The sequence below is a fragment of the Hibiscus syriacus genome, unplaced genomic scaffold (genome assembly GCF_006381635.1).
Source record: "Hibiscus syriacus cultivar Baekdansim isolate YM2019G1 unplaced genomic scaffold, ASM638163v2 tig00110893_pilon, whole genome shotgun sequence".
Lineage (NCBI taxonomy): Eukaryota > Viridiplantae > Streptophyta > Magnoliopsida > Malvales > Malvaceae > Hibiscus > Hibiscus syriacus.
Window position 1 is genome coordinate 5,917,247 of NW_024062901.1, and position 13,580 is coordinate 5,930,826.

The 13,580-nt window shown below is 36.3% G+C and overlaps 1 pseudogene; it reads right to left on the reverse strand.

Moving 5' to 3' along the window:
- Positions 1–830: 830 nt before the first annotated feature.
- On the reverse strand, positions 831–6,878 carry LOC120145640 (annotated as a pseudogene).
- Positions 6,879–13,580: the final 6,702 nt, after the last annotated feature.

Consider the following 13,580-nt stretch of genomic DNA (forward strand, 5'->3'; position numbering starts at 1 on the left):
CTCGTGCAGTTTTATTTTACTCATTTAATTATTTTTTAGATAAATTACGCATTTAATACTTAAATCATGATTTGTTTTAATATTTAAAATTTTAATTCTTTTAAAACCATACCTAATATTTAATTTTGTTTCACTTTAGTACCCGTTAAAAAAAATTTAGTGTCTAAACTATCAGTTTTAGTCCGTTTTAATACTTGGTCCATTTCTAATTATTATCGTTAGATTCAGTTTATTTTAATTCTAATTTTTGCAGTAAACTTTTTAAGATAACATGTAATTGTGTTGGTATAAATTTTAAGAGTTGTGAGGATATTCACCCTTCCACATAAGCAATCCACATATGTAATCGACTCTCAAACATTTTCAAGTAAATCTCTGATAAAATGTAGATTCGATAAAAAAAATCATGTTTAAGTATCCGATCATACCCAACTCAAAAGGTCAATAAGGATTTTGAAAGATAAAACCATTCACTTAAATTCGAGATTCAATCCGGATTTAAAGACCGCTCCAAAATAAAATAAGACTGAATGATGCCCTCTTTGATAAACCTGAGCCCAACCTTGTTTTCCCATACCATCAATGCATTCAATACAAGGGGGGCAGCACCCCCCATCATACGTGTTGTTATCATTATAAAATTTGGCAAATCTGGGTTCAATTCCCCCACCAATGTCGTGAAAAAAATTTCATCGAACTCATTATCTCAACAATTTGCTTAGATAATGTTTCGAAATAATCTGTGGGTGAATAACAACTCCCACAAGGTTTCGAGGAAAAACCACATCGAAAAATTAAAATACAAAAAATCCGAAACGACATCTTCACGGTCAAGGCTTGAGGGCAAGGGCAAGGGCAAGGGCAAGGGCAAGGGCAAGCCCCATCTCAGGGGATGCATTCATGGCCTTCGAATCGTCCTCTGCTGAAAAAGTTACGAGTGACTTGGGCCTCCATTCACGTTGGCAGAGCATTGCGACCTTCCCGTTGTCAGAGAACCGTGTTTTTACCACGGTAAAAGGATCCACGGCATGAGAACTCCGAATGGTGAAAGAGTTTTCATAGGTGGAAAATCTATGAGCCATTTCAGCAGCAACAGAAGTGAAGGGGTTGACAGAATGGATATACGATGCCTTCGATGCCTGTCCTTTATCAGTCCTAAATAGAGAATATAGCATTCCAAAAATTAAAGCAAGGCTTTCCTGACAGAGGGAAAGAACATAAGATGACAAAAGGTGCATAAAATGTTGACAACTAATAAGATAAGCCGTATGAAGTCGGTTAACACATCATCTGAATTTAACCTACAGAGACAAAAGCTTTTAATCATTCTTACTGGTATAATGTTCATCATAGTCCAACGAAATGGAGTTCTTACACTTTCTCCATGACGCAGAAAATAAAACAAAAGATCAACTTCAAAGGCATCTAAAAGGGGATTGTGGTGCTCACTAAGTTTCAAAGCCTCGTCTGAATCGTTAGGATTCAATTTAAAAATATTAGGTCACTGAAATTTTCAAAATGCAAGGAATGAGTCACTGCATTACAAAGGGAAACACGGTGCTGATATGGCAGGCATATCATCATTCAACTCAATGCCAATGAATACAACAACAACAAAACCCTATTCCCATATTCAATGGGGTAAGGGGAGGTAGAGTAGTAGGCTGACCCCAACGCCAGGTTGAGAGCAGCTTCCGTGGAAGACCTCCGGCAGTCAGAAAATTAAAAATAAAGATAAAATACAATGCATGTATAAATAAATAAATAAATAAATACATAGTTAAACAGTCTTCATATGCGGTCTTCATATGCACGTCTGTATTGGGAAGTAATGCCTGCAAATAAATATCTGCGTAGAAATCTCTGCATATAGTTTGAAACGTATGACCCGACTAAATTTAAAAAGAGGAAACCTGAAGAGAATGATACACAAAAGTCAACGATAGCAAGCTACGAGAATGAATAAAGTCAAATGGGTTAATACCTAAACTAAGGCAACACTACTCCGCTACTCTAGTTCTAAGCCTTCATACATTCTAATGACAGAAACGTGTATAAAGTAGAAGTCATGGAAATTACTACAAATGCATTATAAAGAAGACAGAGAAGTTACACCCTATGGCTGTGAACCGCACTACTCGGCTACCCTGGTCTTAAGTCTCCATACTTTCCTATCAGAGGTCATGTCCTCAGTAAGGGCTAATTCCTTCAAATCAGATTTCAAGCAGTCTTCCGTATAAAGTAGAAGTCATGGAAATTACTACAAATGCATTATAAAGAAGACAGAGAAGTTACACCCTATGGCTGTGAACCGCACTACTCGGCTACCCTGGTCTTAAGTCTCCATACTTTCCTATCAGAGGTCATGTCCTCAGTAAGGGCTAATTCCTTCAAATCAGATTTCAAGCAGTCTTCCCACTTCCGCCTTGGCCGTCCTCTCCTTCTGACACCGTAGACTGTAATCGACTTTACCTTCCTGACCGCATCCGACAATTGTCGCCTAAGTACATGCCCAAACCACCGAAGTCTTCCCTCCCTCAATTTTTCGGATACAGACACCACCCCCAAAGACATCCTAATAGCAGAGTTTGGTGTCATGTCCCACAGAGTCCTACCACATGCCCATCGAAGCATTCTCATTTCTGCGGCCTCCATCCTCCTTACGTGATCCTTCTTGATTGCCCAACATTCTGATACGTACAGCAGCGTTGGTCTTATTGCCATTCTATAAAATTTTCTCTTAAGTTTTAGAGGCACCTTCTTGTCACACAAAACTCCAGTAGCAGCCCTCCACTTTAGCCATCCCGCCTTTATACGGTGTGTAACGTCATCATCTACACCCCATCTTTATGTATCATATACCCTAGGTACTTAAAACAATCTTTTGAGGGGATAACGTGTCCTTCTATGCATACTTCTACATCTTCATCGTTTTGGTTCTCACTAAAGTTTGAATATACATACTCTGTCTTTTCAATATTGATCCTTAGACCTTTTTCTTCCAAAACAGTCTTCCAGGTAGCCAATATACTATTCTTCAATGCCAATGAATAGTAGGATATTATTTCCTTTCCTCTATTCTTCAATGCAAATCAGTGCAGTAACTTGCATGTAGATCCTACACGCAAACTCTTGATAATTGGCATTTGATTTTAAGAAGCCAAAATATATTGGAAATAGGATCACCCCTTTTCTTTCTTACTAATCAATGTTCCTAACTCCAGCAGCCCCTTAACTAACTGCTCTCCTCTTAATTCTCTCTACCTCCCTAAATCTATACAGGTCACACAAACATCTTAGCAAAAAATACTCGTGCAAAATAGACATTTTGCTCAATTGTGATTCTTTGAAAAGTTTGCATTGATTACTGGAGGCGTATGAGCTAGCAGACTCGATCACATTTAATCAAACCAAAGTGAGCAGAAACTAAAAGAGGGGGTGGGATATTTCAGATTCAGCCAAGAAACAAAATTTTGCCTATCATCTTAATCCCACTTTAGATTTTCTAAAATGCTAACAAGAAGTTATAAACAGCTCATGAGGCAGAGCACTTGCGAACCCAACTGAAGCCTGAAGATATTGGCACAAAAAAGATATAGCTAGATGATATTGAAATACTTACAGCAAAAGAGCAGCAGAGAAATCTGGCTTGTTCAAGTTTATCCCAGCAGTGTACTTGGTAAAAGAAGCAGAAGCTGTATCAAATCCAACTTCACCACCCAATTAAAGCTCGTTGCTGCCGATTGTTGCCGAAAGCTCCAATAGAGGAGTTGGATTCAGGCCAATGCTAGAATCAATGGCAACATGAGGATGAAGATATTGAACATCCAACTGAGATATGAAGCATATAAAGAGACAAAGATTCAGTTTCTCGAGCATAAAATTATATTACCAACATGTCAAGAAATTTCTAGCTTACTCCCTTTAACCGATTGGTTGAAGTGTTTGGAAATATAATTTTCTACAAAAGCAACCGTTAACGATCTTTCTTTTGAATCAACAAGAGAATTGGAGCATAATCTTCTGCTAAACCTATTTACTTTCAAAAATTAACATTTTTCCAGATAAAATGATACACAGAGAGTAGAACTAGCCAACTAGGCACCATAAATGAAAAGGAGGCATAATAAAACAACCATATCAACTACAGCCTTGGTAAATATGTAGTAGGCAAGAGAATAGGAATGACCAACAGTAAGCATTATCACAATCCCCCCACCACATGAAAAGTGCATGGGTATAATGATAATAATACAGGGATTACTTTTGTTACTATGTGGAATTAAGACCATCCTTTTACATGTATACTGTTAAAATTCATGCACTGACCTTTCCAGACTTGTGATCAGGTATCCTGAAACTTAGAGAAGCTTTGGAACATGGCCATGCATTATTGACAGTCACTTTGGTGGACACCTGCAGGAAACGAAATACAAAACAAAGAGGGAAAGGGACTAAACTATTAAGAATTTAACAACCACCAAATGCAAACAGGTGATGCAGTAAACTTGATCAAAAATATGGAGAATCACAAACAAAAAATTGGAAAGGAGAAATCTTCTATACATTAGAATAGGTATCAACTTTCACATCCACAGTAGTACCTCCACTCTTCTTATACACGGTATTTATGTCTCCAGAAAAAATTTGGTCCTTCTTGAGCCCTGTGGCTGTAAGTCCCTGCGAAACATTTTAAGAATTACATTAAATGACATAACAAACAAATTGGAAAACAGTTCAATATAGTATTTTGGAAAACAAAATGATTGACAAGAGCTCTTTTCATTTTAAAGGTAAGTTACCAGCAGTACATTTTTTTGACATAGTTAGAATCTATTGATTGTAAAAGTGAATAAGAAATCAAAATCTTGAAATTAAATACTTTTTGGCCTTCTTCATGTGCTCTTAGGCTATTTATAAAAAAATAATCACTAAAACATATAGGTATTTAGTCCCTTCGGGCTTCCCAATTTAGCTCCGTCAACCATCCATGTCTCCCTGGTTCTCCAACTTCATTTTATTATAAGCTTAAAAATATGTTCAACACAGCTTTTTCTAAACTTTTTCCTACAATTTGGAGGCAGCAAACCATACCTGTATCTGTCAAATATGTGATGAAAATGAATATCAATGAATGGAAAACAAGACTGGATGTCAAACAGAGTCACCGGTTGAACAAAATTGTTAAATTAAAGAATTTATTAACCATTAAACGTTAGGTTTAATATTTTGATGTAAGATAAGAATTAAATAATGTAATTAGATAATAAAAATATGCATTTGGTTTAGTGGTATGGTTTTCAATACATGACCACAAAGGGTAAAGCTTCAAATACCAACACATGCAAAGAAGTAATAATAAAAGATAAATAAAAAATTCTGATATAATCCTGTTTTTGCTATTTTTTACCACTCAAACTGATTTTCTACTATTTCACTAGGCGCTCGGATTTCTTATACGTACCAGACTGGACAGACCTGGTTCCCAGTTGACCAGTCTAACCAGCCAGTCCAGTCCAACCTTTTAAAACTGGTGAGTACTAAAGGGATAATGAAGGTTAGGTATGTAATACAACGAAGAGACTAATTCAGCTCATATGGACAGAAAGCAAACAGAAAGTTAAGGGAATGAAGAAAGAGAAACTGAAAGGACAGAACATAGGTGGTTTTTGTTAATACATCCACACACATCTTTAAGCAGACCAAAGTAGATCATAATCCATTTCAATGAAAGCTTCGGCAATCCAAGGTCACATGATGTCACCATTGCCAGTTTCATCCAGCTTAACACGAGAAATCGCTAGCAGAAAAATTTATTTATTATGAAATTTGGGGCATCCAGTGTGGATTCCTTCAGGTATATATGCAGCACAACACGAGCAAAACAAGGGAGTAACAAAAAGTAACATCACTCAAAAAAAATTATTCAATGTACATGAAATTCTAGCAGAGAGTAAGGTGTTTTCACCTATGTCTCAAAGATAACAGTGCACCAACAATTTCTGCCAGTAATTTGCTTCAGAGAGAGGAATTAATATCACATACCAAATGATCCATCCTATGAGCATAATGTTCAAATGTGCAAACCAAACAGATAATCATTCAGCTAATATTTAACAGACTATTCTCTCACCATAGCAACAATGGCATATAAAATCACGGCAAAGAAGAATTTAAGTTTTCAAGTACATTAATCAAGCTCTGTCTAAATATTACAATCAAGCAGCCCAATAAAAAAGGTCAACAAGTTCTATTGCAGAAACACTACCATTCCAGTTGAGCTCAGCATTGAAAGAGTAAACTTCTGGTCAAAGTTGTAATCTTTGGTCAGGAGGTCTGCATAATTATAATTAGATGTGATTAGAATCTATGAGATCTAAAAGCAAATAAAAGCAGGTTTTGAAGTCCCTGTTTGGTAACATGACAAAGTAATGAACAACTGCAGTAGGTATTGATTAACAGTCATTAAAAGTTACAAATAGTAAGAGAAATCCAGATAATAAATGTAAGACTGAACTATTCGATAAATTTATCATATGGAGCATAAGGTACAACTGTTAATCCTGATAATAATAACTACTTGTTTTGGTTATCTATCACATAGATATAAGCATTTTCTTTGGTTTGTTAAGTGTATTTAAAAAATCTAACTGCAGTAGTGTTTCCAATTCCTCATTTCCTGTAACCAACCCTTACCTAGTTACCAATAAACAGTAATTTCTAGTAGGACCATGACAAGTGCAAGCATATCAAACGATATCTTAACATACAAAACCGGGCAAGAAAAAGAAAAGGCTAAAGCAACCCAGACCTGTCGCTTTTTTGCCTATATCAACAAATGGTGCTGGTCCAACCATCTTGATAGAAGGAATATCAACCAAAGCCTGTAAATACCATTAAGATCACACCGTCAGTTCAGAACAAGAAACCTGCTACTTAAGAGGGAAAGAAAAACGGGCGAATAAATCAAAAGATCAAATGCAAATGGGAATATAATAAAACATTTCCTAGTTCGAAAACCATTTCACATGTTGTGTTGAGAAAAATCGAACATGTTTTATATCCGTGGAAGTCCGAACAATTTCGTATCATTGTTTCTTCATGTATCATTCATTCAGGGCCGAAATGCAGTGAAAACAAATAAAGCAAGAAACCAAAAAGTTCCAAAGAAACAGAGGAGACCACGGTTTATATGAATAAATGATGCAAAGATTACATATAAGAATATAAGATTTGGACTAACTTTCTCACCCAAATTTAGTTCGATACCTCATTGCCATAATCATTGAACCAATAACTTCAATAATCGGAAAGGAAGAAAAAACTTACAACGACGATTGAGAGGAGAATATTCAAAGATGAAACCGTGCAGCGGCCGCTACCAACAACAAAGCTTTAGAGGAAGCTATACAACAACAACAACAAAACCCTATTCCCCATATGCAATGGGGTAAGGGGAGGTAGGGTAGTAGGCTGCCCTGAACGCCAGGTTGAGAGTAACTTCTGTAGAAGACCTCCGGCATTCAGAAAATTAAAAATAATAAAACACAAAGCATGTATAAATAAATAAATAAATACATAGTTGAACAGTCTTTTTATGTAGTCTTCAGATGCGCGTCTGTAATGGGAAGTAATCCTTGCTTATAAATCTCTGCATATAGACAGAAACGTAAGACCTGGATAAATTTAAAAAGAGGAAACATGAAGAGAATGATACACAGAAGTCATCGATAGCAAGTTACGAGAATGAATAAAGTCAAATGGGTTAAAACCTAAACTAATGCAACACTATTCCGCTACCCTAGTTCTAAGCCTTCATAAATTCCAATGTCAGAAACGTATAAAAAGTAGAAGTCATGAAAATTACTACAAAGACATTAAAAAGAAGACAGAGATGCTACACCCTATGGTTGTGACCCACACTACTCGGCTACCTTGGTCTTAAGTCTCCATACTTTTCTGTCAGAGGTCATGTCCTCGGTAAGGGCTAAATCCTTCAAATCAGATCTCAAGCAGTCTACTCACTTCCTCCTTGGACGTCCTCTCATTCTGGCAACGTCGACTGTAATCGACTTTACCCTCCTGACCGCATCAGACGGTTGTCACCTAAGGATATGCCCAAACCACCGTAGTCTTCCCTTCTTGAATTTTTCGGATACAGGCACCACCCCCAAGGACATCCTAATTGCAGAGTTTGGTGTCATGTCCCACAGAGTCCTACCACATGGCCATCGAAGCATTCTTATTTCTGCGGCCTCCATCCTCCTTACATGATCCTTTTTGATTGCCCAACATTTCGATCCATACAGCAGCGCTGGTCTTATTGTGTCATTCTATAAAATTTTCCCTTAAGTTTTAGAGGCACATTCTTGTCACACAAAACTCCAGTAGCAGCCCTCCACTTTAGTCATCCCGCCTTTATACGGTGTGTAACGTCATCATCTACACCCCATCTTTATGTATCATAGACCCTAGGTACTTGAAACAATCCTTTGATGGGAGAACGTGTCCTTCTATGCATACTTCTATATCTTCATCGTTTTGGCTCCCATTGAAGTTTGAACATAAATACTCTGTCTTTTCAATATTGATCCTTAGACTTTTTTCTTCCAAAGCAGTCTCCCAAGTAGTCAGTCTACTATTCAGCACAGTTTTTGTTTCAGCAACTAGGATAATATCGTCAGCGAAAAGCATACACCATGGGACACCGTCTGGTGTCGCATAATACATGTCGTCCATAATCAAGGCAAAGATGTAAGGGCTAAGAGATGACCCCTGGTGGAGTCCGATTTCCACCGGGAATGCCTCGGTGTCGCCAACTATAGTCCTGACGTATGTAGTAGATCTACAGTACATATCACGAATCGCCTGTATATAAGCAGTTGGGATCCGTCTCATTTCCAAGGTCTTCCAGATCGTATCGCGGGGAATGCTATCATACGTCTTCTCAAGGTCAATGAACACCATGTGAAGATCTCTATTTTTTTCCCTATATTTCTCCATAAGCCGTCGAAGTAGATGAATTGCCTCCGTAGTAGACATGCCTGGCATAAAGCCAAATTGGTTTTCCGAAACCCTAGTAACTTGTCTCAACCTAGCCTCTATCACCCTTTCCTATAGCTTCATGGTATGACTGAGTAGTTTAATACCTCTGTAGTTACCACAACGTTGGGGATCTCCTTTATTCTTATAGATTGGTATCACCGTAGACTCTCTCCACTCCTCTGACATCTTGGCAATCTCTAAAATAATATTAAAGATGTTAGTCAACCACTTAACTCCCTCTTCTCCTAGGGTCAACCACAAAGTGATAGAAATTTGATCTGGACCGACAGCTTTGTCCCTCCCTATCTTTCTAAGAGCCATTTTGACTTCCTCAATTCCAATCCTACTTGTAGGGCAGTCATTGGCCGTAATATGATGGTCGGTTGACCCATCAACGGTATTATCTCTACAGGGAGAGGCACCGTCATTAAATAAGCCAAAGAAGTAACTACCCCCAAACCCTCTTAATATCATGATCTTTCACTAAAAGAACACCATTGTTGTCCTTAATAAACCTAATGCTCCCTAGATCATTTTTCTTATTCTCCATGGATTTTGCAAGCCTGAAGATGCCGTTTTATCCTTTCTTGGTGTCTAATCTCTTGTATATTTCCTCGTATGCCTTATCCTTTGCTTTAGCCACTGTTTTCTTTGCTTCCCGCTATGCCTCCTTGTATCTTTGTTTTCAATTATATACTTTTTAGGTTAAATTATACATTTAACACCTAAATTATCAGTTTATTTCATTTTAATACCTAAATTTTCATTTGTTTCAAAATTGTACTTAATGTTTACTTTTTGTTTCATTTTAACAAGGCACTGTATTTTTATGAGTAAATTATACTATTCATCACTCAACTATCTTCCACTCTAATTTTGATCACTAAAGTTTAAATATTTTCAATTTAACTATTTAACTTTCAAATTGATCATATTTTAATCACTCTAGTTTATTTTATTAATATTTTTATGATATGACATTTTTATTATTGTTTTGTTAATATATAATTAAAATAAAAAAATAAATTTGAAAGTTGGAGTGATTAAATTAGAAGTAATTTAAAAGTTAAGTAATTAAATTAAAGGCTTAAATGCACCATTGCCCCCTAAACTATATCATTTTTATCGAGTTGCCCCTTAAAGTATTTTTCGGGACGTTTTGCCCCTTAAAGTTTAAATCGTTACCTCAGTTGCCTCAATATGTTAACTCCGTTAAAAACATGTGGGTAAATTACATATTTAGTCACTTAACTATTTGTGCGATTCTATTTTGGTTGGTTAACTATTTTCGTTTTCAAAATCATCACTAAACTTAAGTTTTTTGTTTAGTTTTGGTCACCCAATTCGATTAGATTTATTTTTAAAATTTACAATATATAAGAATTCATTTATATCACATGTTTTTTAACTCAATTCGTATTATGTGAAATCACATGTAGAAGAAAAAACAACAAAACTATCAGCCTCTAAAAACCATAAAACCTTGTATTAGTCCAAATCCTTGGTCACCATCTTGGTTCGGTTATACTTTCTTGTGTTGTGTATGTTCTGTCCTATTTTGGGGTATGTTTGCTTCCTTCATGTACTAATTTCATGTGTTGGGTATGTTAAAATCTGAAGAAAACTTTCCCTCTTCTTTTTTTCTTTCCTTTTATTACTCCACTTTCTGATGTTAAAGATTGTTTTGTGTGGTCCAGACGTGTCCCACAAGCAAGCAGACAAAAGAAACACAAAAATTAAACTAAGCCCTGAAAAGCAACGCCACACTGCCTTCCAGTGCCTTATTGAAGGTTATAAGAATTTTCATGAATCAACCACTCTTTTGAATGCTGGCTTATTTTTCTTTATATTTTCAGGTCAGAGAACTTGATTCAACATTAGATGGGATGGCATTGAAAACACACATGCTCTCGCTACATTAGATAAGGACTTTAAGAAATCAATTCGACTGTTCAAGAAGTGTGTTGTGCGCCGAAAGTCCATAGAGGGAGATGAGGTGAAGTATCTTCTTGATTTTGGAAAGAGGAGAATCCTCCCTGACATTGTCAAAAGATATGGGACTGTTGTTGAAGAATCATCTAGTGAAAGAAAGAAATATTGGTTAAATGAATCTTATGTGCCTTTGCATCTTGTGAGAAGTTTCGAAGAAAGAAAAATTGACCGGATGTCTAATAAGATGATTTCTGAAAAATCTTCTGAGATCGATAGGGTGGCGAAGAAGGCATCAAAGAACAAGGGTTTCCCCTATCTCTTCTCTAAAGCTGAAAGGTCAGAGTATTATCAATGTGGGCACTGTAACAAAGATGTCCTCATCAGGTAAAAAAAAGTGATCCTATTATCTTTGTCATTTCTAATAGTTTTAGTTTCATGGATTTTTTCATAAGAGGCATGTTCGAAAATCTGTTGGAGCTATCATTGCTGAGTGCACATATGCATGCCATCGCTGCCGAGATTGCAAGTCGATTGTCGATGCAAAAAAAGGGGTAATGTCATGAAAAGAGGAAAGGGTGACATGAAGGGGAAGGAAACGAGCACAAAAGGTGTAAAGAAACTGCCACAAAAAGGTAAAAGGGCTAATGGAAAGTCACTGGTTGTAGGAATGTCACTGCGCTCGCAGAAAGATATAAAGGTTGCTGCTGCTGTGCCGCTTCGCCGGTCACCTAGGAAAATAAAATACATTTCTTTGCAAAAGAAAAAGCCAGGTAGGTGCAAGAAATGCAAAAAGAAATCAAAGAAGAAAGCACCTAAGAAGATGGAGGAAATTTCTTGGCAGAAGAAGAGAACGAGGGCATACCTTATTTACTGGCTTAATGGTCTTCGGTTGTCTAGTAAGCCGGACGATGAACGGGTGATGCAATTTCAAAGAAAAATGCTTTTTGCTCCTGAACATATGACTGCCACCCCTGATCCACCCAGATGCCTTCTTTGTCATGAATCGGGAAATGCATCTAATTCAAACTATATTGCATGTGAAATTTGTGAAGGTAATTAATCAATGCAGAATGGTTTCATGGAGATGCTTATGGGCTTAATTCATAGAACAAAAGCAAGACTATCGGATTTAGATGTCATGTCTGCTGTAAGACAAGCCCTCCTCTCTGTCCCAATATGGTTGCCAAAAGAGTTGATGAATCTCAATTGGCTGAAGTGCAAAATAGTGTTAGTACTTAGGACCGTATCTTCCGAGGAAGTACATGGTGCCCTCTCTCCATGTTATGTTAATTCAGAAACCGTCACCCATGTGAAACTCCTCAAGGTTGTGCTTGCATGAGGAAAAATCCGTTACCTGGTTACAAGCAGAGTATAGATGCATGACAAACTTCGAACGTTGAATCGAAGCCATATACACTAACATTAACATTTGATAAAAAATTTATGTTAGAAGAGAGTAGAATCAGTACAGGACCTGATGCTCCTGCAGCTGTGGATGATGAGGCAGAGTGCCATTCCCATGAGGATATGCAGTATTCAGTTGATGGGAATCCTTCGATCATGACGGGTACCTGGAAATATAAAACAAATGCTTATTTGATCCTGATGCAGTCATCCGTAAACTATTTGCTCTGCTTAATTGATTGGTGTTTGAAGGTTGTAAAGAGTGACAATATCTATAATGATTAGTTTGAGCCCGTCAAGTGATAAAAGATAATGTTGTTTTCTTCAAAAGTCTTGGGCTCGAATAGTTTTGTACGTTGGATGTGTGTTCATTATCAACGGTTAAGAAAGATTATAAACATATACGATCTTATATTCATTCCAGATTATTAGAAATACGTTCGAGTGGACTTTCTTAGATATGGACTTGCAACAAGAGATTAATTATGATGGACTTACAACAAAATAAATATGAATAAAATGAGATAGAAGCCAAATTCACTCTTATAATAAAATTCAAATCTTAAAAATCAAAATTCTCTTGATCTATCCAAAGTGAAATTATTATTAATTTTATTAAGAACAAAGTGAAATTAATTCAACAAGAATTTAGATATTTTGGATATAGACTTTTTAATCTATAAAATTCTATAAGGTAATAAAGGGTTTAGTGCTGGAAGAGAGAGAAATGTATTTAAGTATCTTTAAAAAGAATTTTTTTTTTATATATTAAAACCAAACATTTGATGGCAGTGTTTTTTTATAAAACAATTAAAACTCAAGAAATTGAAAAAGAAAACTACTCCATAATTTGTTTTTTATAAATACAGAAAATAACTACAAATTTTATTAATAATTGCTAACACATAGATTTATCATCTCAAATAGGGATGTGCATGGGATCCAGACCCTACGGGTTCCGACCCGATTGGGACGGGTCGGTTTTTTAAATGTGATGTTCGGGTCGAGTCGGATTAGAGTTTAGCGTGAAAAATACCTGACCCGACCTAAAAAAATAATTTTGCCGTATATATTTATAAATAATTACAATAATACCCCTCTATATATTATTTTTTTCAATTAAGTCATTGTTTTTATTGAATAAAAATAATATTTTTTATTATTTCAAGTCATGTAGGGTCGGGTCGGGTTTTTAAGTT